The sequence below is a fragment of the Formica exsecta genome, unplaced genomic scaffold, assembly GCF_003651465.1.
Source record: "Formica exsecta isolate Colony F162 unplaced genomic scaffold, ASM365146v1 scaffold2, whole genome shotgun sequence".
Classification (NCBI taxonomy): domain Eukaryota; kingdom Metazoa; phylum Arthropoda; class Insecta; order Hymenoptera; family Formicidae; genus Formica; species Formica exsecta.
In genome coordinates, this window is record NW_021849297.1 from 2,868,251 (window position 1) to 2,891,641 (window position 23,391).

The following is a 23,391-nucleotide window of genomic DNA, read 5'->3' on the forward strand; positions in this document are numbered from 1 at the left end:
AAATATTGAGAGGTTAACTCCGAGTAGTAAAAAAGATATATAATAAACATTACGATGAACATTACGCGGATAAGCACGAAAAAGGTAAAAGTACAAAAAAAATGAACCCCAGGTTTTCCTTCATTTAAAATCTTAATTGGCTTGGTTATGCAATTAGTAAGTTAGTGGTTAATGCAAGGGAGGATTATAAATTACCGAGTACTAGTTCGCGAATTATCGTCGGCACGCGAAATATTCCCGCGATTTTTCGACCGCCAAAATAATCGCGAATTTCATCCACTCATGTTTCTCACATTATCATATTGTTAGCATAAATTGAATCTCCTATAATTTTATGAAATTAATTAACTCTCTTTCCATGGTACTTGGGCAATTATTAAAATTTATATACTAATGCTTTATAAACTAATTTATACATTTTTTATTTAAATACTAAATATTTCAATTTTAAATTCTAAAAATTGAGAAGAATAATGTAAATTTTAAAAGAAAAGCGACTTTTTCAATAAGTCTACAACAATTCTGCATCAATATATTGTGAATGTATATTGTGAATGCATCGGTCGTATATGTATCCGTAACATAAATTTATACGACGTAAAAATGGCATATCAAATATATCTTATATTTTTGATATTCACCGTGAGAAGTTTTCAAGTTTATAAAAAATGCATTTGCATTATATATTTTACTTTTTTAACTAAAGTTTAAATCAATATTATATAACCCGGACACTCCAATTCAATACGGTCCAATCAAGCTTGTTCCATATTTTTGTAATATTTACACCGAATTTTCAATAGTTATCTCGCACTGCTGCCTCAATATTCAAAATTAAAAAGCTCAATTTATCTTGTTTATTTTTAATTTGTTCGCATAATTAATACGATCATCCAGATATGTTTACGTTATTTTTAATTTTGATTTTCCATAATTCTTTTCAAAAATATATCAGGAATTCAAAGAAAATCTTAATCGGTGACAGAAATAAAAAAATTCACTGGAAATCATTTTTATTTACTTATCAGAGTGTCTAGAGATAAAAACATGTAAAGCTCTTTCGGATCCTCTCGATTGTCGCAAGTAACACTCGAAAGCTTTCACTCTGGCGTTCCCCCGGGATATTAATCGAGAACGGTAATGCTTGACATTATTGCCCCGCCGAGAATCGAAACGGCGTTAAGCGAAGCCCCGAAGCTCGGGTGTCGCGCTTTCGTTGTTAATGTCGATAACCGATACTAACGAGTTATCCCCGAGACGGTCCCGCTCGCACAAACGGCGCATTATAAACGGTTCCTCGTGACAGTCGACATTGAATAATGACAGTTGTTGTTCGGACACAGGAAATTGAGCGGCATTGCGGCTGCATTTGCGCCGCTGTCGCGTAACGCCAATGTTATTTTAATTTGACAGGGAAACGTAAGCCCGCGAAGTGCAACGTCGGCAACCGTTACGGCTCCGCGTTCCCTGTCGGAGAAAGAGATGTCGTAAATATCGTTAAAACGCGAGAGTTTCGAACGCTAAATTGAAAAGCGATGACTCGACAGAGATGTACATGTATCGCAGAATTTGCACGAACCGTGCCGCGTTTCCATATCTAAGAAAAATTACTTCGCTGCCACTTCCAAATTGGCACAATAATAAAAAACAAAAAAAAAGAAAAAATATTTTAGAAATAATCAAGCAATAATCCATATTATATAGATTCTAATATTTCTTTTCAAAAAATTTATGATATATATTATATTGCATACCCGTCAATATATTTATTGAATCTATCGAATAACAGATATTGGATTTCTTTCACTGCTTTTATATTTGTTTAGTTTTATACGTTTTTAATATTTGTTATTTCATATTGTTTACATATCTCGCAATCTCGATTCTTTTTTTTTTTTTTTTTTTTTTTTCTGTATTAAAAAAAAAACGCGATTTTATTAAAAAGCTATTGTTTGATCTATAAATAGCTTTCATTAATTCGCATTTTTCTCTTGGTATTGTCATAAATAATTTCATAAAGTGAAAATAGAAATTGTAACATATACCGAAGTATTATAAAGCATTGAGTGATCAGATGAAAGAAATAACTACGGTCATAATAATATCGATCCGACAAAGTTATTTCTCTAAAAGCTGCAGGAGAATTAAAAAGTTTTTGTAACCTTAACGTGTATATAATATAATATCTATTACAGTTAACACATAAGTTTCTCGAAGATTAAATTACGAGAGATATCTCTCAAAATCTATACAACGTATATAAAATGTTTTCTTACTACATAAACAACTTTGATTAGTGTATAAATATGAAATTTATCTCAAATTTAATATTCTAGTAAAAACATCCCGATTAAATATAATATACATTAAATTGTTTTCTAATGTAATTCCCTTTAATCGAATATTTTATCAAAGATGATTTCTCTTTCATTGAGTGCTGCGTAAGGTTCAAGAAATAACACCTCAAACGTTCTTCCGGAAACTATTTCGATTAGGGAAGTTGTATAGTTCTTCGCGCCCCTATATGCAAAATGACAGATGTTCCCAGGAAGTCGCAAAAGATCGCTGTATTGGCGCACATTTACGCGGCACGCACGCGCGATTTCTCGCTTTATGATTTTCGAATAAGGAAACGAACTGTTTTCCTATCTGTATCGGGATGTAGAAATCTCGTTTCCGGTCCGTTTCCACAAGCCATACCCTAGGGAATGGCTTCTCGCGGGGTGAGAACTTGAAAGGGTCTCTGTATCGTTCAATGGAAAACCGAGAGAATATCACTTCCGTCCCTATCCCTTCTTCACTCTTGAAATCGACCATCCCTTTTGCAATTCTTTTCTCTTCAGTGTGGGCGTTCCCGATATCTGGTGATAAAATAGAAGTATCGAGTGTATCGCGACGCACTCTTTTTCACTTTTCCTCAAAATAATATATCAAGTAAATTATTAAATAACTAGTGATCGCTTTCAACGATTTCTCTAATCAAGTGAAATCACTGAAAAATATTGTAACGTGATATTTAATCTGATATCGCGAAAACGGAGCATCGTAATCAACGAATAACCGCGACGATGAATAACCAATTCATGCAATTTAATCAAAGCTGATAAATTTGACCGGTTCGCATTGCCATTCCGATAGAGAGCCCAATACAGAGCCCTTCGTTAACAATTACAATGTATATTACCACGCACGCGTGCGTCGTTAACGAATTTCATCTCTAATTGCGAGCTGTTTCGCTTGACATCCATACGCAACATTATTCCATAGCGTTGCATACCAAAGTTACAAATTGAAAAGCATTAACGTGGCGGTGAGCTTTTACGTGCTGAGTGTTTTCGCAAACGTGCTTTATACCAAAATTTGCGACCGTGGAAACAACATGCAGATATTTATGAGAACAAACTGCAAAAAATGCAGTTACCAATTAATTAATACCTCGATGATGCGTATCGAATGAATAATTATCTATAATTTAAAGGATAAAATTAAGATTTTTTTAATTCATAAATTTGCACGCAAAAGAAAATAAAATGTTGTTCCCATTGATTTATCGCACGAATAACGCGTGTAATACATCGTACTGCCTTCAGAACGGGTATACGAGTGTGCTCATTAACTATTCGCGATTATGTCTCCAACTGCTTGAACGGATGGACCATTAAATTACTCTCGCGAATAGAGCATAGAAATATACACACACATCCATAGATGTATACACACGTATACCGGCGGATGATATAATAACGTGGATACACATCGAGTAGATGCTCCGTTCGTCGTCCAATCTCCAGAGAAGCGAGCGTTTACCTGGTGAACTCGCTGAGTAATGGCGGGAACCTATATTCGAGTTAGATTAGATGGAGTACACTATCGCGAAACGCCGGGACTCCGTCTTAGTAAATCATTTGTCGCGAATGTGGAGGAAACTCCATCGAACACCCGCTCTCCCTTGCTAATTTTAATCGTTCGGTCCCCGCGGAACGTACTCCGCAATGTACGCCGTGTACACAATATTCGCGCGTGTCCTCCGGAATAACATACGACGAAAATTAGACCGGCGCGTCGGAAACTACGAGCGATGAAACGTCGGTGCGTTACAACGTGATACATGACTGACAGTTCCCAAAGAGATTGCTTGTCGTTCGGGTCGCACAATGCCGGACATGGACTGCCGCCCGCGGACCAACTTTGCCTTTTTCATGGTAAACGCGCGTTGGTTGACGTGCCGGCATTTCCGCTTCACCTGTTTTCAAACTCGTCCGAATTTTGAAAAGAGTTTCTGTCAATAAACAAAAAGATTGTTCCACAAAACACGCGTAGATAAATAAAAAAATTTTAAGCGAAAATAAAGTCCATATAATTTTTAAGAATAAAGAGAGAAATATGTTTTTAAAGGATTTAGAGAGAGAATAAAGATATCTAACAAATCCGTAAAAATATTTGCGATTTGGGGCTTTATTTTGCTGTAAAGTCTTCAAATTTTCGTCTTTTATTTATTATATACTCTTGAAAAGGTATGCTAGCCATAAATATAATTCGAGAAGACTATAGGAGACTTTTGTTTATACGGTTTATCTCATTTTTCCGCACAAATCTTGCAAATAGAAATATTTTACAAAAATGCAAATATACATTTCATTCAGCTCTCGACGTTTCTAAAAATATCCACCCGGATCATTCCCGGGGAAACAGTAAATATCGAGCACACAATGCATCAAAAATCGCGAATTGTACTGGATTTCGTAAAAAAAAAAAAAAAAAGAAAAAGGAAGGCAGATAACTGAAGAATATCCGTGAACTCCATTTTTCGCGATTCCGAGTGGTCGTTCGAGAAGCTATTCGTATTTTTATGGGGTCACCGCAAGGGCAATCGCAGCTTAGTGTAATCCTGATCTCCCACACTCCGTTATATACACCGTTCAATATACATATATACATACATACCGACTTCGCTGAAAGGGGGTAACTCCTGGGGGCGGATAACTGTTGCTTTAGCATTTTCACCACCGTGGAATACCTCGTAAATTCGGTGCAGCGCGTCTTGCCACGATAACATCGGGAAACCATTCTATTATCCAACAAGACGAGTATGTGTGTGTGCGTACGTGTAGATATATGTATGTCTACGCGATATATGTGCTTTCATGAAGTTGTAGCTACTCTATGATCCAAACATTTCTGTTAATATTAGCAATCTTCTGTATTGTATTTCATGATAATATAACGTACATCGCTTTCTGATGAATATGTTTAATAAACTCGAAATAATTTACCAATGTAAATAAAAAATCTAAGAAAAATTCTCAATCGCTCATTTTTTTGAGAAAATTTAATCCAAAGAATTTCTCATATGTTTTCAAGTTGTACGTCTTGTATATTCTGTTAAAAATTGAGTAGACTTCGAAATCTTAGATTTCCAATTTTTATTCGGTTCCTAAAGCCTGATATGCTGACGATATTTATTTCCTACCCGTTCCGATACGTTTAGGAGCAATTTAAGAATATCCGACGCAAATTCTTGAACGTTTTAAAGTCGAAGCTCCCGACGCGACGTCTGATCCTTCGAGAGGCACCTTCGTATATTTACAACTTCGATTGTTCTCTCCTTGCCAGTCTCATTGTAATTCGATTCTTTTCGATCGCTTCCTATCGCTCTACGTTGTGGCGTATACAAATTAAACTGCGACATGATATCGAATCAGCCTCTTCTACTCTCTCAATTTCTCTCTATGCGATGCGCGCGCTATTCTCTTTGCCGTAAATCGACATCGAATGCAAATTAAATACCAGCCGATTCATGCCCAGCTTTTCCGGAAGCTTCTCGCGTTCATAAGTAATTTCTTGCGTTTTAATTGAGGAAATTCGACAACAAACAATTGATATTCAAGCGAATCAATTGGGATTAGTAACCGATACAGAACAAGTATGCGAGAAATAAAATTCACGCGATATGCATAAGATCATAAGAGTTTTCCTCTTGGAGCTCTTAACCGATTCCCAAAGTCCAATGCAAACGTTCAATTCCATCGATAAACAATAAAATAGTACATAAAAAGGTAGGAAAATATATTTCGATATTATGTCATCGTGGGAGTATGTGCAATTGTGTGGCGCAAAGTAAGATGTTCGATGCGAAAGCGATATGACATATTCAGAATACCGGCTTTGTGCGAAAACATGTTGCATAGTGTTGAAGAATAAGAAAAAAATTAAGTCAAGCATTCTCTCTGTCAAAATTATTGATAACCAAATCCAAAGAACAATTTAATAAAACATTTAATAATTTTAATTTTTGTAATTACGAAATAACATGTCGAAAAAACTCAACAAATAATATTTTACTATAAAAATAAGATACATTTATATGCAACCATCAACTATTAATGTCATTATATACGTTATAAATATATATTAATAGTTTTTAAATGGATTCCTAAGTGCCTTATTTTTTGACTCGGATGGCTTCTTGCAGTATTCAATTATAAACCTTGCAAATTTTTGTAATTACGAAATAACAATGTCGAAAAACTCAACAAATAATATTTTACTATAAAAATAAGATACATTTATATGCAACCATCAACTATTAATGTCATTATATACGTTATAAATATATATTAATAGTTTTTAAATGGATTCCTAAGTGCCTTATTTTTTGACTCGGATGGCTTCTTGCAGTATTCAATTATAAACCTTGCATCATATTCGCATAATCGAGACCATAATTAATTTCTGTGTATAATATTAAAAGGGCGCTTTCAGCCCGCCTCAATACGCGCGATGTAGCAGCAGCCATAAATTCGCCGCGATAACGATCTACGAAATCACTCCACGACGTCGCCGTGTCAACAAGGGACGGCTCGAGGGTGTCCCGAGGGAGGCAAAGGCTATTAACGGAATACCGAAATTCCATCGAAAACTTCGGCGCCGCTAACTCGCTCGATTATGAACGAGTTCCTCGCTTCGCCTCCCGCCGGACAAGAAGCGACTGGCAATTCCTCGCGTACGTCCCGCAGGAACCCATAACCATACGTAATGCCATCCCCCACGTTAGTTCCGAACTGTATCCCTCGTTTCCACGCCACGGGACAATGATACATTAAATTCAGTGACGACGACTAGGGAGGAGGGGAAACCGGAGAAACGGAGTCTCGGATTACTCGCGCGACTCCAGAATCGCTTGCAAATGCGTTTGAGAATGTAACGAACTGGCCGCCGCGGATTTTTGCAATGCAAATGGGCAACATCGAGATTTCCGCGACGTTCGTCCGATGTTAGCGAAATGATGCGCTATGCAAAGTATCCCGGCTGGCTCCGCGCCCCATGAATATTCCCCGTAATCCCAATTATTGTCGTGCCCACGACTTCCTTCGAACGACACCACGAAACCGATCGCGAAATGAATGATCAAAAATGGTGAATCGCGAAATTCTTCCGCTCTATTAATCCGACATTTGTCCGCTCCGATGCACGATATCGTGAGAAACGATAATCACACAATTGTAGAGTGCAGTTCGAGGAAGGAGACTGTCGCATTTTATGTGATCTGAGTTTTAAAAGCATTGCAATATTTTTACGAGTGATTCTTTTTCAAGTATGATAAAAAATAAATATACGTGACACATCTCTTCACGAACGAAAGTATATGATATTGATGACATGTACTATAAATGAGGTACAAATATTAGATCAATATCTCTCCGTATTTTAATAAAAATAAAAATTGCGTGATTAATTTGTCAGCTCTTAAATTGCGAAAAATATTAATGGCATGTTGTCATTTACTTATATTACTTTTTAATCAAAAATTTAATTGCCCTAGTATACTTAAATTGTAATAAATAATTTCAAAAAATCTAAAATCTTTTTTAGAAACATATCGCGATGTCATAATAATTGCAAATTGCAAATATGACTAGACATATATAGTTTTTATAAAGCAAGCAAAAGGTTTTATATTTGCAGAGTAAGATCACACGCGCGAGTATTACGAGCGAATTCTAGAATAACCCGGCAGAATATGCATTTTTTACGATCGTCACACGAGTATAACGAAAAGTCATCTTTTTTTACCACGGTGCGCTTTGGTACATTAAAGCGACATATGAGATGGATACACATCGAGCATATGTATTTTCTCGCGGGAGATGAATATTTCAATTGTTATTTTTCAAAGCAGTAGAAATGAACAAATAACACAAACAAAATTCAGAAACTTCCTTAAAAACTAACGAATATTTAAAGCAGCTGCACAGATGAACGCGTGGAAAGAGACAAAACTCTATTTTGAATTAACTCAATAATAAATTCACAATATGTTTGCGTGTAACTATAATTTTAACTTCTTTTCTTTTTTGTATGACCAACAGCAACGTCGACGACAACGTAGCATTAAAAGCAATGGTGATTTTGCCACGGAAATTAATTCAGCATCCGTCGCGGTACTTTTAGAAGCAGAAGTTGTACTCGGAGAAAATCCGCAATGCACTCTAATTTTAATTACTACCATAAGCGTCGACAACGGTCTCCTAGAATATCTACTAAAACTTGGAATTTTCACGTTTTCAAGTAGAAATTACACTTATAAGTCAACGCATCTAAAGTCTGTCTTATTATTCTGTCTTATTATATCTGTATTTATTACTGTGTGATTACAAAATTTACGCGGTACATATTAATTCAACAAATTAATTTTTCATTAAATGTTTTTATCTCTTTATTAATTTATTCATGCATGAAAAAAGCTGATCTATAACGACTATATTATTTCCGATAATAATATAATTCTATATATACATATATCAACATTATGTGCGAGCGAGGGATGTTTAATTATGATGATCATTTAATATTATTATGTCATTAAACGAACGAACGAAAAAGTAGGATACAGACTTAACTTACTATAATAACTCGTGCAACTAACGAACCGGCGCTAATGCAGGTCTAAAAAGCGCGCTGAATTTCGTTGCCTTCGAGGAAATATAAAAGTTCACTCGCCGTCCGTGAAGAAAAATATAAAATGAACCGGCGGCGGAAGAAAGAAAGATTGAGATGAAAGAGGAAAGGGCGACGACAAATCCGTTCCCCGGCGCACCTGAGGCATTGCCCGATCTCGTGAATTTCGGAGTGAATCGCGGAGGCTTAAGGGAATCCCGGGCAATATACCGTCGAGAGATGGAAAAGTGACGACGTTCCGTGGATACATATATTCCGTTTATCCTTCATGTCTATCACGCGAGAAACGAATAAAGCGCGAACTACAAGCCGAAGAATGTTAAAACTCCTACTTTTCATCTTCTTTAGTATATGCATAGCAATATGTTAACGTGACAATTTAAAATAAAATGTTTAAGGAAAATATACTTTCAATAAATTTTAAATAAGCAATATATATTCATATGTATATATAATTTTAAATTTCTATACTTTTTTTAAGACGAATTAAATAATCATATAAGTAATAATCAAAAAGAAGTACTTCTCTTTGAATATTTCTTTTTTTTTAATTTGCATCGCAAGTTTCTCAACGCGACACGCGTCCATCAACTGAAATTCGCTTTTTATTCATTGGCTATCATTATTTGCCGAAGCAAACGGTGTTGCATAAATGTTTAATTATACGCTGCTACTCTTCTTCAAGTAATTAAGTTTCTTATTATATAACAATGTGTCATTATTACAAAAATTGATAAAACAAACTGGTTTATGAACTATTGATATTTGTCATCTAATGTAGCCTTTTAATTTCATCTCTTCAAAAGACGAGACGTTTAATGTAAGCTGCGATCTAATTATAAAACGTATAATTAATAACCTCACATTAATGGCAACCGTGAATTTTCGCGTGTGTGCGCCGGGAAACCTTACAAAACATTGGCCAAGGCAAATTCAATTTTCTAGCTTACTCATTAATTCAAGTATAATTAATATATGTAGTAAAGCTATAATATATGCGCGATGAAAATTCCTTTTAGTAAAGTAGTCTAACGAAGCAATTTCACTTATGCACGCATGGCAAAAATGTTTCTTTAAATTTACAGCTTATTTTATAATATAAATAAATAAAATACATCGATTCAGTGAAATGTTATCGATAGATTTTGAGACTATTTTATTTGATGTTTTGTGCTTTCGAGAAAATGTCTACGTAGAAATACTCAACATCGAGTAGTAAACACGCATAATGTGCGACATCCGCGACAGCGTCTTCCACTTTTCCGTTTAACTTCCGCTCCCGCACTTTGTACGCGCGTCACGACAACTTTGATATACATATATCGAAGAGAAGATAGACGCACCAGCGATGGAGCGTGACAAGAGCGTAAAATAGTGCGATTTTAGCATATGTGCGAATACATTACGCACTTCTTCAGCCATTTTACTCAGATTTTCTTTCGATACGAGAGTTAATATATAAAGCAAGATGAGTTTATGTTACAAGCTTCTTCGCATTTTGATTAATCCGCGAGATGAAGGAAGCGTACCATACGCAAAACTAATATGTAAATGACGAAGAATGGAATTGACAAAGTGTATAAGCATTGCGAGAAAATTTATTTCATGTTCTTAAAACTAAAAGATAAATCTCGACATAATTATAGAAACGTAATTCTTGAAGAAACTGTGCATTTGCTATAGACAATGCAAATTATCAATATTATGAAAAAAAGTTTAGTTATTTCACTAATTTACATTTAGTTTTAGATCATTATTTGAAAAATCATGGTCTTATTATATTAAAATATCTTTTATTTTTGCTTCGGACCAATTTAACCTATATATTATGCTTTTACTTTGAAAATATCATACATATACGAAGTAGAGAGGAAAATGTCAAAGTAAATTCTCTCGCGATGTTTCTGTTAAATAGTAGCTTACATAGCTCTGGATTTTCATCGGATTTCAAAATGTCATCAAAAATTTTAATTAAAACAGCCGTGTTTGGAACGTCCTGCAATATATTTAGCATTTAATTAAAAACAAATTCGTGGCCCCATCCGGTATCTATTCGCGAGAATATTTAAGCAGCGCGAAAGTTATCGTAATCTTTCCCGAATAAAGCCTTTTTCAAAGCTTCTCGTCGCTTTTCCGAACGTTTCGCGGAACCGATAGATATTCGTCGGATGTATTTATGATTGCGGCTCGTAAACCCAGTTTTTCATCATCGCAAACTTTGGACTGTCGACACTCAGTCAACTATGCCGAGTGAATGAGAGGCGCGAACTCATGGCGAGAAAGTTCATCCTTTTATCTGAAGTTCCGCCGTTCGTTAATCGCTTCCGCGGGATCATATTGAAACCAGAAACGCCGTCGACCCGGAAAATCGGTTGCGATCAGGCCTTCGTCGACCGAAAACGACGAACGGCTGGACGCGATTGGCCGATTGGAAATCGCCCCTTTCGGAAAAATGGAATATCAACTTTTCCACGCGGTCTAATCTCGCTCCTAATTGAATTTCTCCGAATCCCTATTCGAGAGAAACACGCAGAGAGGTCCTGATAGATACTCGCGGCGAAAGAAAAGACGGCATCCGCGCCGTGGAAAGGAATCGATATCTGAACGGTGGGAGGAAATGGAAGACGAGTGCGGGAAAAAAAATGGCATGAAAAGATTCCATTCGCGACCGTCTATGAGGTGAACTTTGGCGATTTAAATTCCACCTGGTCGGATTGCTCTGATAGTAACTTCCTTTCGGTATTAAATGCCGATAGCTACTTATATAGCTATCTCCATGATATCTACTTGTAGTTAAATCTCGATTTTTCACAAGATGTGTTAAGCAACGATGTTTTAAATTACTAGTGTAAAATATGAGCTCCTATTTTTTATTTGTTCACAACAAATATTTTATATCAATTAAAGAAATTTTATAAAAATATTATATAAATATTTTTTTTATGATTAAATGAATGATTCTATTGCACACTTCCAACTGAACATCTGCGCCTATCAGGAAATCTACGTTCAAAATCGTAAATTGATACATCCACTCGTGCATATATGTATATTCGATACATAAAAATTACTGCAAACGAGAATATCGCATCCAAGTGCAATGTGCGCGGCCTGTCACTCGTAAAAGTGTATCGCGATGTCGAAAGTATAGCTCTCGCGCAATCTACGCGAGGTCGAGAGCGTAGATTGCGAAAAATGTCGAAAAGTCGAAACACCAGGCACGCCGATGGTAACGATTTTGGTGGCATTCATGTCAAATGTTCTGGCAGCTGTTGGACCGAAGCGTTTCGCTATTGGCAAACGGTAATCACGTTTCACGAGCAGTCACACGCGATATATATTCATTCCCGTTACATTTTGAGATTACTCGATTATACTGTTGCGCGAGAGGGCTCGTTTACTTTCGTAAATTTCTGGCATTTACAATGTACACAATTCAAATCCAAAAATGCGCAAAAACAGCGGTACATTGTCCTTTTTTTTAAAACAAAAACAGACAAATTAAAATTATCGTGTAATTTTTACATTACGCGTTTTGCGAAAAATTATATTCGCATCTGTAAAAATATAATCTTGATTTTAATTTAGTAACAAAGATTAAGAGATTATGCGGATACAGAAAATAGGTAGTTTTCAAAAACTTTTGTAAATGCCGCTATTATATATATAAGAACAAATTGCTTTAATGTTCTTAATCCGAAAAATGCAATTTAAAACGCGCGCGCGCGTGCACAAACATATATTCATTAAAACAAAGTACAGAGTTTTCTGTATTCTCGCAATTATAAGCCGTAGTTTATATCTAGGAGCTAATCCTATTTCGATTTTCATACTACACGCGTGGTTTTATGGCGACCCGATCGTCGTTAAAAGTTCGACCGACAAACGACAATTACAACACCGCACCTGGTCAGAAGGTTTGATCTCGTGCGAATTTGCACGCGCGCGACGTGATATGGTGTCCAAAACCAGAAAAAAAAAAAAAAACGCGAAATTCCGCAGCCGAGTAATGGAGTCGCCAAGCTCGCTATAAAAATCATTAACCCGACGACCAGGATTCGTGCACGGAATTTGCATCAGTGCGATAAATCCGCGACATCCATCTAAAAGTATTGAAAGATGAAAACGATGCACCATTTATATTTTGGAGAAAAAAATAAAAAAATATAACAAAATCTCGAATGCGTGGATATAAATGTCACTTATGTCTTCGCCGAAATTAATTTTCATGCATTAATGTCGTATAATTTGATTTAAATGTATTAAAATTTCAGTTTATATTTGATTTGGCTTAAACTTCTTTCCTGATTTTGGAAGTGGAATGTGTACCCTACACGCCGCGGGTAACCGCGCAAAATGAGCAATCTCACGTTCCGAGATTGCACGATTATTTAACTAGCGGGGCAAAGGAAGGACTCGGCACACTGTCGATCCGAAACCAATCGTGGCACGACCGCTGTGTAGATTAACCAATTTCGAGATCGATGCGCGTCCCCCGCGAGAGATATGACACAATTTGTGTTTCGCGGAAAATTGCAAATCATCACGGGGAATATGAATCGACGTGTTTGCTCCAATTCGCAAATTTTGCAGAAAATGATTGCTCGCGAGAGTGAACAAGATACCTCTTAAAGACAATGAAGTACCTTCTTAAATATAAATTATTTGGCAAAGTAAAAGATCAATTGCTTTTTTAAATAAAGAAACAAGTTCAAAAGTGAGAAAATATAATTCTTCATTATAAAAAAACTAAATGTAATTAATTTAGAAAAAATCCGATAAAAAACAAAAAAATTTAATCTCCAAGAACACTTAATATTAAAAAAAAAAAATCCGATAAAAGAGAAAAAATTTAATCTTTAAGAACATTTAATGTTCGGAGATAAGTTTATACTGAATTTCAACTTTACTACGTTATCAAAAGTATAAAAACGATATACAATGTGCCGTAATCATGTTAGTCACACTTACTCAAAACACACGAGTACCTATATGTAATATCGAATATGTGATACGGCAGATGAGGTAATGTTCAATCGTAAATAGGAATACATTTCATGTTGGCTTAATTCAATTACCTCGTTTAACACTGTTTACGATCGTATGATGTCGGCTACCGTATCTCGTAGATAAGGTTTCTCTGACGCTCATGTGAGCACAAGTAATTAATCGATGAGTATTACGAAATTATTATCGTCGATCGGAAACGTGCAAACGATATCAAATGATGATGTGAAAGCAACAAAGAATATTCCAATAAAATTGTGTAAATATTACATAAAACGAAATATTTATTTTCGCATTCGGTTTTTATGCATGAATCGGTTATATGTATATGCGATAATCTAAATATAAAGTTTATAAAAATTACTATTATTTATAAAATTATTAATGGAAAATCAAGAGAATTATTAATAAGAGACCGAATAACTTTAAATTTTTTTAAATGCATTAAATTATTTTTTTTTCATATATATATTTCTACTGATATTTTGTAATAATATTATTCTATTATACATTTAAAATTTATCATATAAATATTCTATTCTTATTTTAATAAACTTTTTCATGTGTAACCTGATTCACAAAATCTCGAATTATTTAAAAAATTTGTATGTCGATATATTAATAATAAGCAAAGTATAATAAATAAAATGCGCTTTATGCAAACAAATATCCTGGAAAGAAATTGGCTATCGAATCTTTTCGTGCGATTCTAATGCAATTGTTAATTCAACTTCCTCCTAAAAGAAGAGTTTTTGTCAATATTTACTAGCGTGCCCAAGTAAGTTGGATATGCTTCACGTAGTTTATTTTTGTCCAGAGTCCGCGATTGTCAATTTTTCCAATTTAAAAAGACAATCTAAATTTGGCACATAAAAAAAAACACTTTAACAAAAGAAAGTGTTTATCCTACGAACATGTATTCAATGTCTTGTGCTCAGAGTTAATTGATATTTAAAAAATTGTAAGATATATTAATGAATATAAGAAACTGCGTATCAATACGTCTATGTTAATAATAATAAAACAACTTACTTCAATCAAGCATATATTATAAATAAAATCAAATAGTCTCATCAAAACGGATTGCTGAAATAATAAAAATAATAATTTAATAATAAAATCACAAAAATATTTCAAAGTTTTCACATTTGAAAATTATAATTAACTCCAGTATATATTTTTTATTTTACAATCTTTGCTTCTTTTATATCGGCTTCTAAGATGTAATAATTCAAGTACATTTTACGCTATTGGTGATATTATCATATGGATATTCCTTGTTCCCGCAAATGCTTTTAGCGTAAAAACCAAGAATGACGCAAGAAGATATTTTTTCGCACAGCTCACTGACTTTGAACAAATTCTTACGATTACATCGCGGAGAAACTCGCAAATTCGTTCTTTACTGTTCTGTCCGCGCGGAGAATACATTTCTCGCCAGTCTATAATTTATATTTTTAGAGAGAATAATTTTTTGAAGATCCTCGAAATAACACCAAGTATCAAATAAAGGATTAAGCGTTTATATTGTGTTTTGCGATTTATTTTTGATGTTCTTCACAAAAAAAGTAGATGTAGAATACTATTCGTGTTGCTAAGAATTTTAATAGAATTTATGGCATAAATAAAACGAGTTTAAATCAAATATAGGAAAATATGCATAAAAGGTTACATCTCACCGATTTAATTGCCACTTAGATATGTTGTAGGAGGCAGTTCTGAGTAATTCCCCGCAAGAAGCAAGTGCGGGTCGGAGTTGGTTTAGGAGATATAACAAATTAAAGTTTTACAGTTTTAATGCTATTCTTTACGTATTATAAGAACAAATAGGTTTGGGTTAGGTATTGTTGTGTGGATGGGAAAGTGTATGCGTGGATGCAGTGGGTTCCGCCGCCCCCCCCTACGGGGGGGGCTCCACTTCCGGAAGATATAACCTAACCGAAACCCATTTTCAGTTTTAAAAGTAAAATTGAAGACATGACTCAAAAATTCATGTAGTCGCATATTGAAAGCTGTTAACGAACTGCGAGAAATAGGTGAAACCGATTATTGACAAAATATCTATGATCACGTACCTATCCCGTAAATGTAAACAAATACTTTTTCCATGTGTATCCTACAACAAATACAACGTACACAAACTTTACTATTCTTAATATTACTTTATAATACCCGAGATAAAGCATTAAAACTGTGAAACTTTAATTTGTTATATCTTCTAAACCAACTCCGACTCCCACTTGATTCTTGCGGGGAATTACTCAGAACACTCTCCCCTACAACATATTTAAGTGGCGATTAAATCGGTTAGGTGTAATCTTTTATGCATATTTACCATAAACGTTTTATTTTGCAATTATATTTTCTAATGTATCATCCGATTAAATCTATTTTCTCTATCTCTCTTTTTTTCTCTTCATAATGAAAACTCGACTACAAACTCGATCTACAAAAAACCGACGGAAAAGGTAAACAGCCGGACGCGGGTTAGTGCAAAAAGTAATCTGAAATCTCCGTCCGTTCGTCGAGTGCTGTCAAAGATCGTCGACTGACGAGCGAAAAAAACATCGACGGATATGAGGATGCAGAGAGAGTATATCAGAATTCCGGAAGTGTTCCTCCGTCCGCCATCGCTTTTCATCTATCGAGAACACAAAAAATACACGCCAGGAATCGCGGTCACTGTTTTTTGCAGCCACTCATGATGTCCGCGAAAATTCATGGTGATGACAGACATTAAACCGGAAACGGTAGATTCGTGATTCTGAATAGCGACCACGTCACTCTTTTCGTACGACCTCACGCATGCGAAATCACGACTTTGAATTCCGTTGCTTTTCTGTACCGCACTCGCGATTCGAGGAGTTACTCTCGACCGCAAAACTTCAAGTAGAGCTTATGGTCTGACTTAGTGGTCGACCATGATCGCGGATAATTGATCGAACTTTAATTAAAACTCTGTTGGAATTTTAAGAAAGAGGGATACTCTCTCTGCGGGCTTTTTAAATAATTGTCAGGATGATCTATCATCGAGAATCAAGTTAAATCTTCGCGAGACAAATCCGATTAATGTTTGAATAATGTATACATCATTAATTACAATTTAATCGCTATTTGGCTCATAATTAATATATATTGTTTAAATCAAATAATATATATTGTTTAAATTAAATAATAAATTCCAAAATTTGCAACGACTGAGGAATACATGTACACGATAGATTTTCATGTTAATCAATAGTAAATGTTTTTATAAAAATTTATAAAATATTATTATTATCTATATTAAGAGTATATTTTATCGTTATAACCATTAATTAAACAATAACAGAGTTAATATAATTACTTATTTGACTTAATTTGGTTATAAAGAGAGATTGCATATTTATATTACTCTCCCGTAAAAATTACATGATCTCCTAAAATGCAATGTGCTGCAATATTTTCGCGAATAATTATACCACAACGAGCGCGGCTAAATCGCCGGAGATACTTAATAAAGTAATAATCCCCACGTGAGTTACGTTCGCGATTAATTGTCTCTAACTATCTCGCTGGTAAAGCAAAATGTTACATAAAACAGATCCGGCTTTGCATCCCGTTTTCAAAATTGCGGCAACGCGTTATCCCTGGTAACGTTGAGGCTCAAAAAGTACGATGTAATCCGCGAAATACATGGAGAAAACGTTGCTTTTAACGAACGTATTATTCGCTGGAGAATCAGTAGTGTACAGGCTAAATGACCGGCTTAACAGACCTTCGAAGAGAGCCCGTACCGGCTTTATTCAAGGATTCGACATTAAGCCGATTCGAAGATTCGGAATACCAACTTCCCCGCGCCGCCACTTTACCTCGACTCGATGATCTAATTTCAAAATTCAGGCCCTCTGTGCTCGCGTGAATGCTCAATGTGTGTAAATCCGCGCGCGCGATGACCCTAATCGTTATTGTACGTCGAAGGCGAATTTGAAAGCCTTCGTCGAAAGATTATGAAGTCAAATTAGTATTAAAACTTTATTATTTTTGGGCAAAACGTGCCGCCGTTCTCATGCAAAACCGCATCTATCGACGGCATCAACTTATCTGAGAGATCCGCATTTATTAAATATGGATTAGAGCGGTCTTCGGTTCAGTAACGTGCTTGAGAGTTCCTTGGTTGCCTCTTGTCAACAATATTTTGTTACCGAAAATTAGCATTCTCAAGTTTGAATCGTTATTGTACGTCGAAGGCGAATTTGCCGTGGTGTTGAAAGCCTTCGTCGAAAGATTATGAAGTCAAATTAGTATTAAAACTTTATTATTTTTGGGCAAAACGTGCCGCCGTTCTCATGCAAAACCGCATCTATCGACGGCATCAACTTATCTGAGAGATCCGCATTTATTAAATATGGATTAGAGCGGTCTTCGGTTCAGTAACGTGCTTGAGAGTTCCTTGGTTGCCTCTTGTCAACAATATTTTGTTACCGAAAATTAGCATTCTCAAGTTTGATAATAAACGTCATATTCCCGCTTCCTGCATTGACCGAATATTATGCAAATATTAAATATCACAATTTATCTTCGTTTTCATATAAACCTTCAAGCATATTTGCGCTATATATATCGCAGTCTTCATCAATTTAGATTCTACTATCTCGTAAGAGTCATTAATTTAGTCTAACGAGGACTGTGATTAATGGGAGAATATATAATAATTGTTAGTTCACTAGATCTAATAAAAGCACTACCTTAGGTAACATGGTAAACTTATGGAGTAATATAAAGCGACATATTACGAAACGGATACATACGACGGATAAATGTATAAGCGGAATCATTTATAATTGTTCCTTTAAAATGTAACAATTACTGAATTAAACAATTACTAAATAGCAAATACTTGCCAAATTAGCTAAATCGATTGAATAATTGCGCTATTTAAAAAATCATTTATTAATGTATTAATCAGAGTTTTATTATTATTATTAAACGCGTAATATAAAATTTAATTCAATTGTTAGCGTGCTGTGCACTTTACTATAATATTTTTAAATCAACATATTCCCCAAGAGAATAATAATTCTATCAACAAATCTTCTTGATAAATTCTACGTGAAACATCAAATTTATATCGATAATGATGCGTTCGAGGCTTTAATGGTCGTTTATAACGTGAGTTTCTCTCGGAACAATCGTATAAATAAATTGGCTCCACCCAGCCACATTATTTTTCCCTTGGCATTCGCTTTTGCATTCAATGCATTGCATTTTTTGGTTTTGCGGTCCCGAGAAGCCGCCATTCTTTCGCCTGTTGTGCTTTCCCGCCCTTCCGACGTATCTACTCCGTTGTCCCCAGACAGTGAAAAAAGCGCCACTTCCTCCTATATCTGTCCGTAGCTAGCCAAAGTTTTGCCTCACCTCTTATCTACAGCTTACGGGCCATCGCGTCTCTGCTCTTCGCGAGAGATACTCTACGTCGCTTCTATCTCGCGCCTCGTCGCTTCACGCACACGTATGTATGCACACGCACGTGTGACGGCATAACGCGGAAATTGCGATTTCGTCACCCGCGATGAACAACGATGGCGCCCTTCGTTTATCCGAGAGAAGCTGCATTCGTTCGCTTCATTGAGCACGTTCCAAGATTTATGATACAATGTAAGTGGAGGCGCCGCCGCGTAGTCGTATTTATCAATAAAAACAAAGCTTGTGTCAATAACAAGAAGATCTCTCATAAAAAATTTTATTCACAGAATAATCTTTATCACGCAACTCTATATTCTCTTATCAAGAAAAAAATTATGCTAAATATGATACATAATGCTTAATTTGTTTAAAATAATTAAAGATTTAATTATTAAATAATTTTACGCAAGTTCAAAAATTGTTAATATTTATTGTAGTTTATATTTAAATAATAGTTAATTTTTAAAAGATTGATTGTGATAATTTTGAACCTGCATACTTTTGTCACGCTTGTCTAAATGTAGGATGTGAATACGGGTCATTTAATTTTATGGATGTTCCTATTTTGTGGAAGATTCGAAGACTACCTCTCCCTGACTTCACATCCTCTATCCTAAGTCGGTCCTGCTCTGTATTCTCGATCGATGTCGTCGTCGTGACATCGCGTCAAGCACGTATAGGCTAAGAAATCTCTCTAGGCGATCACGATCGGAATAATCGGAATAATTCAAGATACGGCATGTAGAATTCGCTGTGATGGCTGATGGCGTCAAAATGGAAATTCCGATAAACAAGTGTTGTCTTTTTTTCGTAATAATAATTTGCATAGACACATTTTCCTTTTCATCTCTAAAACGATATAATAATTAAAACGTATGCAGTTATTTTAATAAAGCATCGATAATTATACGCAATTTTAAATTATACGCAATAAGATTAAAAAGCGCATAAAAAGGTAAAATAATTGCTTCCTCATAGAGGAAGCTTTGTTTTCGTGACAAAATTTTTTTTCGAGTTTTCTATGCCAATGTGTTTAGAATGTTCCAAAACGTCGAAAAATCATATTCCTAAAAAATGCCTGTATGTATGCATGTATGTATGTATGTGTGTATGTGTGTATGTGTGTATGTTGTAAGATAAAATGATGAGGAAGCAATGTGCAAGTTTCTAATTTGCACAACTCTACTTGTTTTAATTATTTTCATATGTAAGATTAATTAATAGAATTTCTGTCTTCGTCTTGAAACGCTCTACTTAAAAATGGTACTTCAATAATATGACATCTAAGGAAATGTTTGCTATAGAGAATATGCATTCCGAAAAATGCACAGGAAACTTTTGGGAAAGCTAGAGATAATCTCTATTTCACTCCCTTAATACGATCAAAAACCATTGTGTGGAAATGGTTGTTTAGTGCGGGTGATGATACGAACAGCGAAGAAAAATAATCCCAGTGAATTCGACGGCCAATGATCAGACAGCGTTGAATGGCCTGGAAAAGCGGCCAATAAACGAACAATGTATACATACGACGCTTTCAGCGGGTCAGAGCAACCGCGGGGCAGTTTAACGCGCGGTTAATCGCTCGCAATTAACTCGTTACTTGGTCTCTTAATCGAATTTCGTCTCGCGCTCACTAGCACCGCTCTTTGTATACAATTGTATATACTTGCTATTTTCGCGTGTGTCTAACTGAAACTCTGTTTGTATGTCTACCTTATACGTACTTGCGTTTAACAGCGTTCCATTTGTACGCATAACCGTCATAATTATACGTTTGTTATCAAGTTTGATATCACGAGATTCCATATGTAAAGAATGAATATTTGCGGAGAGTTAGGGAAATGTGAACCCTGCGGAATACTGACAAACATATCATAACATTTACCTCGGATCAGATTTACCGAGATTTATTACGTTCTAGATTATCGTAGACTTGATATGAAATTATACCATTACATTATATAACAATCGTAATTCGCGATTTAAATATTAGCCTATTAACTGTTTTTTTTCCAAATGAATAAAACACAGAAACTTGTGAAAAACATGCTTGTCCGCTTAAATCATCTTCGTAGATTTTTTAAGCGTGGAAACTTGCAAATCACGACTTAATTCCATTAAAGATATTTTATATACATTAACAATAAAAAAATGATAGATGTTTCATTAGATTGGAAAGATGGATAGATCAGGAAAACGTAATATGATTCATTCAAGGAGTTACAATCGTCAAGAAGTCCACAACGACTTGTTTTAATTGTGGTATAAAAAGAACCTTATATATAAACTTACAATCGCGGTTGCAAGTGTTTGATCCAGGTAGCTCCTTGCTCTTGATAAGGCAAGAAAAACACGCGCGGTGATCACTTTTCACAAGAATTACAACCAAGAATACTCACGATCAGTTATTTTGTAATGATTTTTTTGATGCGGCTAATCACACAAGATATAATAATTATTTCAATATCTTGCATTAAACATCAATTTAAGAATTAAGTTTTGAAATTAATTTTAAATTAGACATTATAATAAACAATCCAAAATCTTATATAATAAATGACGAGATTGGTGGCTCTTGTCGATCAATTTTAATTATCTCGAGATCATTAATCATGTCTCTCTTAAAACAAAAATTTCTTTTTTACATGTAACAATGAAACTCACAATGATAACAAGCCCTATTGCTATTAAACATCTTTCATATATATATATATATATATATATATATATATATATATATATATATATATATATTATATCAAAAAATAATACATCTGGCTATAAAATTTTTTTAGGTATATTTTCACGATATATAAGAAAAGCACTTTTCTTGCTTTTACGACAAAAATCGACGTAATATTATTCTTTAATTAATAGTTTCCATTATAGAATGACCATATCATGAATTTCAAATGGAATTGAATAGCGAACTTCGTGGTGCATCATTAATAGGATAACTTCCACCCTCGAAGGATATCTAGTTAGTTTAGATCGGATAGTGTTCAACCATGATCACTGTTAAAGCGACAAGTGATATGAAGTCGGATTACATAAATTCTCTCTTGAATATGATGAGCGTGTTAATCGAAGACCCTTGCTGTCTCTTGCTTAATTACTAAATTTACTATATAAATTATTCCAGTACACGAAAATACAAAATGCAAAATAAAAAATATTAAGTTATAATAACGACGTTAAATAAAAAGTTCTTTTAATCCCGTACCAATTGATTCGTATAAAGAACATATTTCTTTCATTCGATGAAAAATAATCACATGATAAAGACTTTTAATTCAATTCTCGTAAATTTCGAAGTTTTAATTTTAACTCTTTGTCAGATTGACTTTCGTTTCATAAAATATTGATCACCACTGACTTAACGCGCCACTAGAGTTCTTAACCCGCAATTAATTTCCTCTAAACATCGCCGGCCAATCACAAACTTTCCTCACGTCGTTACAGGACTAACTCCGATCCTCGGAGAACCACGTAGTCTTCGGCGAAGTTCCCTGACGCTCAACAAGGATCATCATTGGAGAATTATTCCGCAAAGTTGTGCTGCAGTTAGTGTTGATCGCCCGCGGGATAATAATCTTAACCGCGACGATCATTTTCTCGAGTCAATTAATCGTCAATTTATCTCCGACTTGTTGATCTCTCTTTCTTAATCTCTCTATCGCTTTGTAGTCTCGTAAAACTTCGACGTGCACCATTGGTCAAACGACTATTTTTTGATTAATTAATCTGTATTAATCTAATTTATTGTCATTAACCTCTCCTAAAAATTTAAAAAGCTTTTAAGTTTTTTGATATTTCTGACGTCAACATGACAGTTTGGAGATTACAATAAATTTGATTATAATTCATAATACTCTAACACAGTATTTCTAACATATTTTCAAATATCTTTTTTTTTCCTTTATTTATTTTTAGTAATACTAATCTCACCACAATAATAATTTAACCAAGTGAAATATA

The 23,391-nt window shown here is 34.8% G+C and overlaps 1 protein-coding gene across 1 annotated transcript in view; it reads right to left on the reverse strand.

Moving 5' to 3' along the window:
* The window catches only part of LOC115234503, a 79,225-nt gene that overhangs the window by 11,401 nt on the left and 44,433 nt on the right, over positions 1–23,391 (reverse strand). The window lies entirely within an intron of this gene.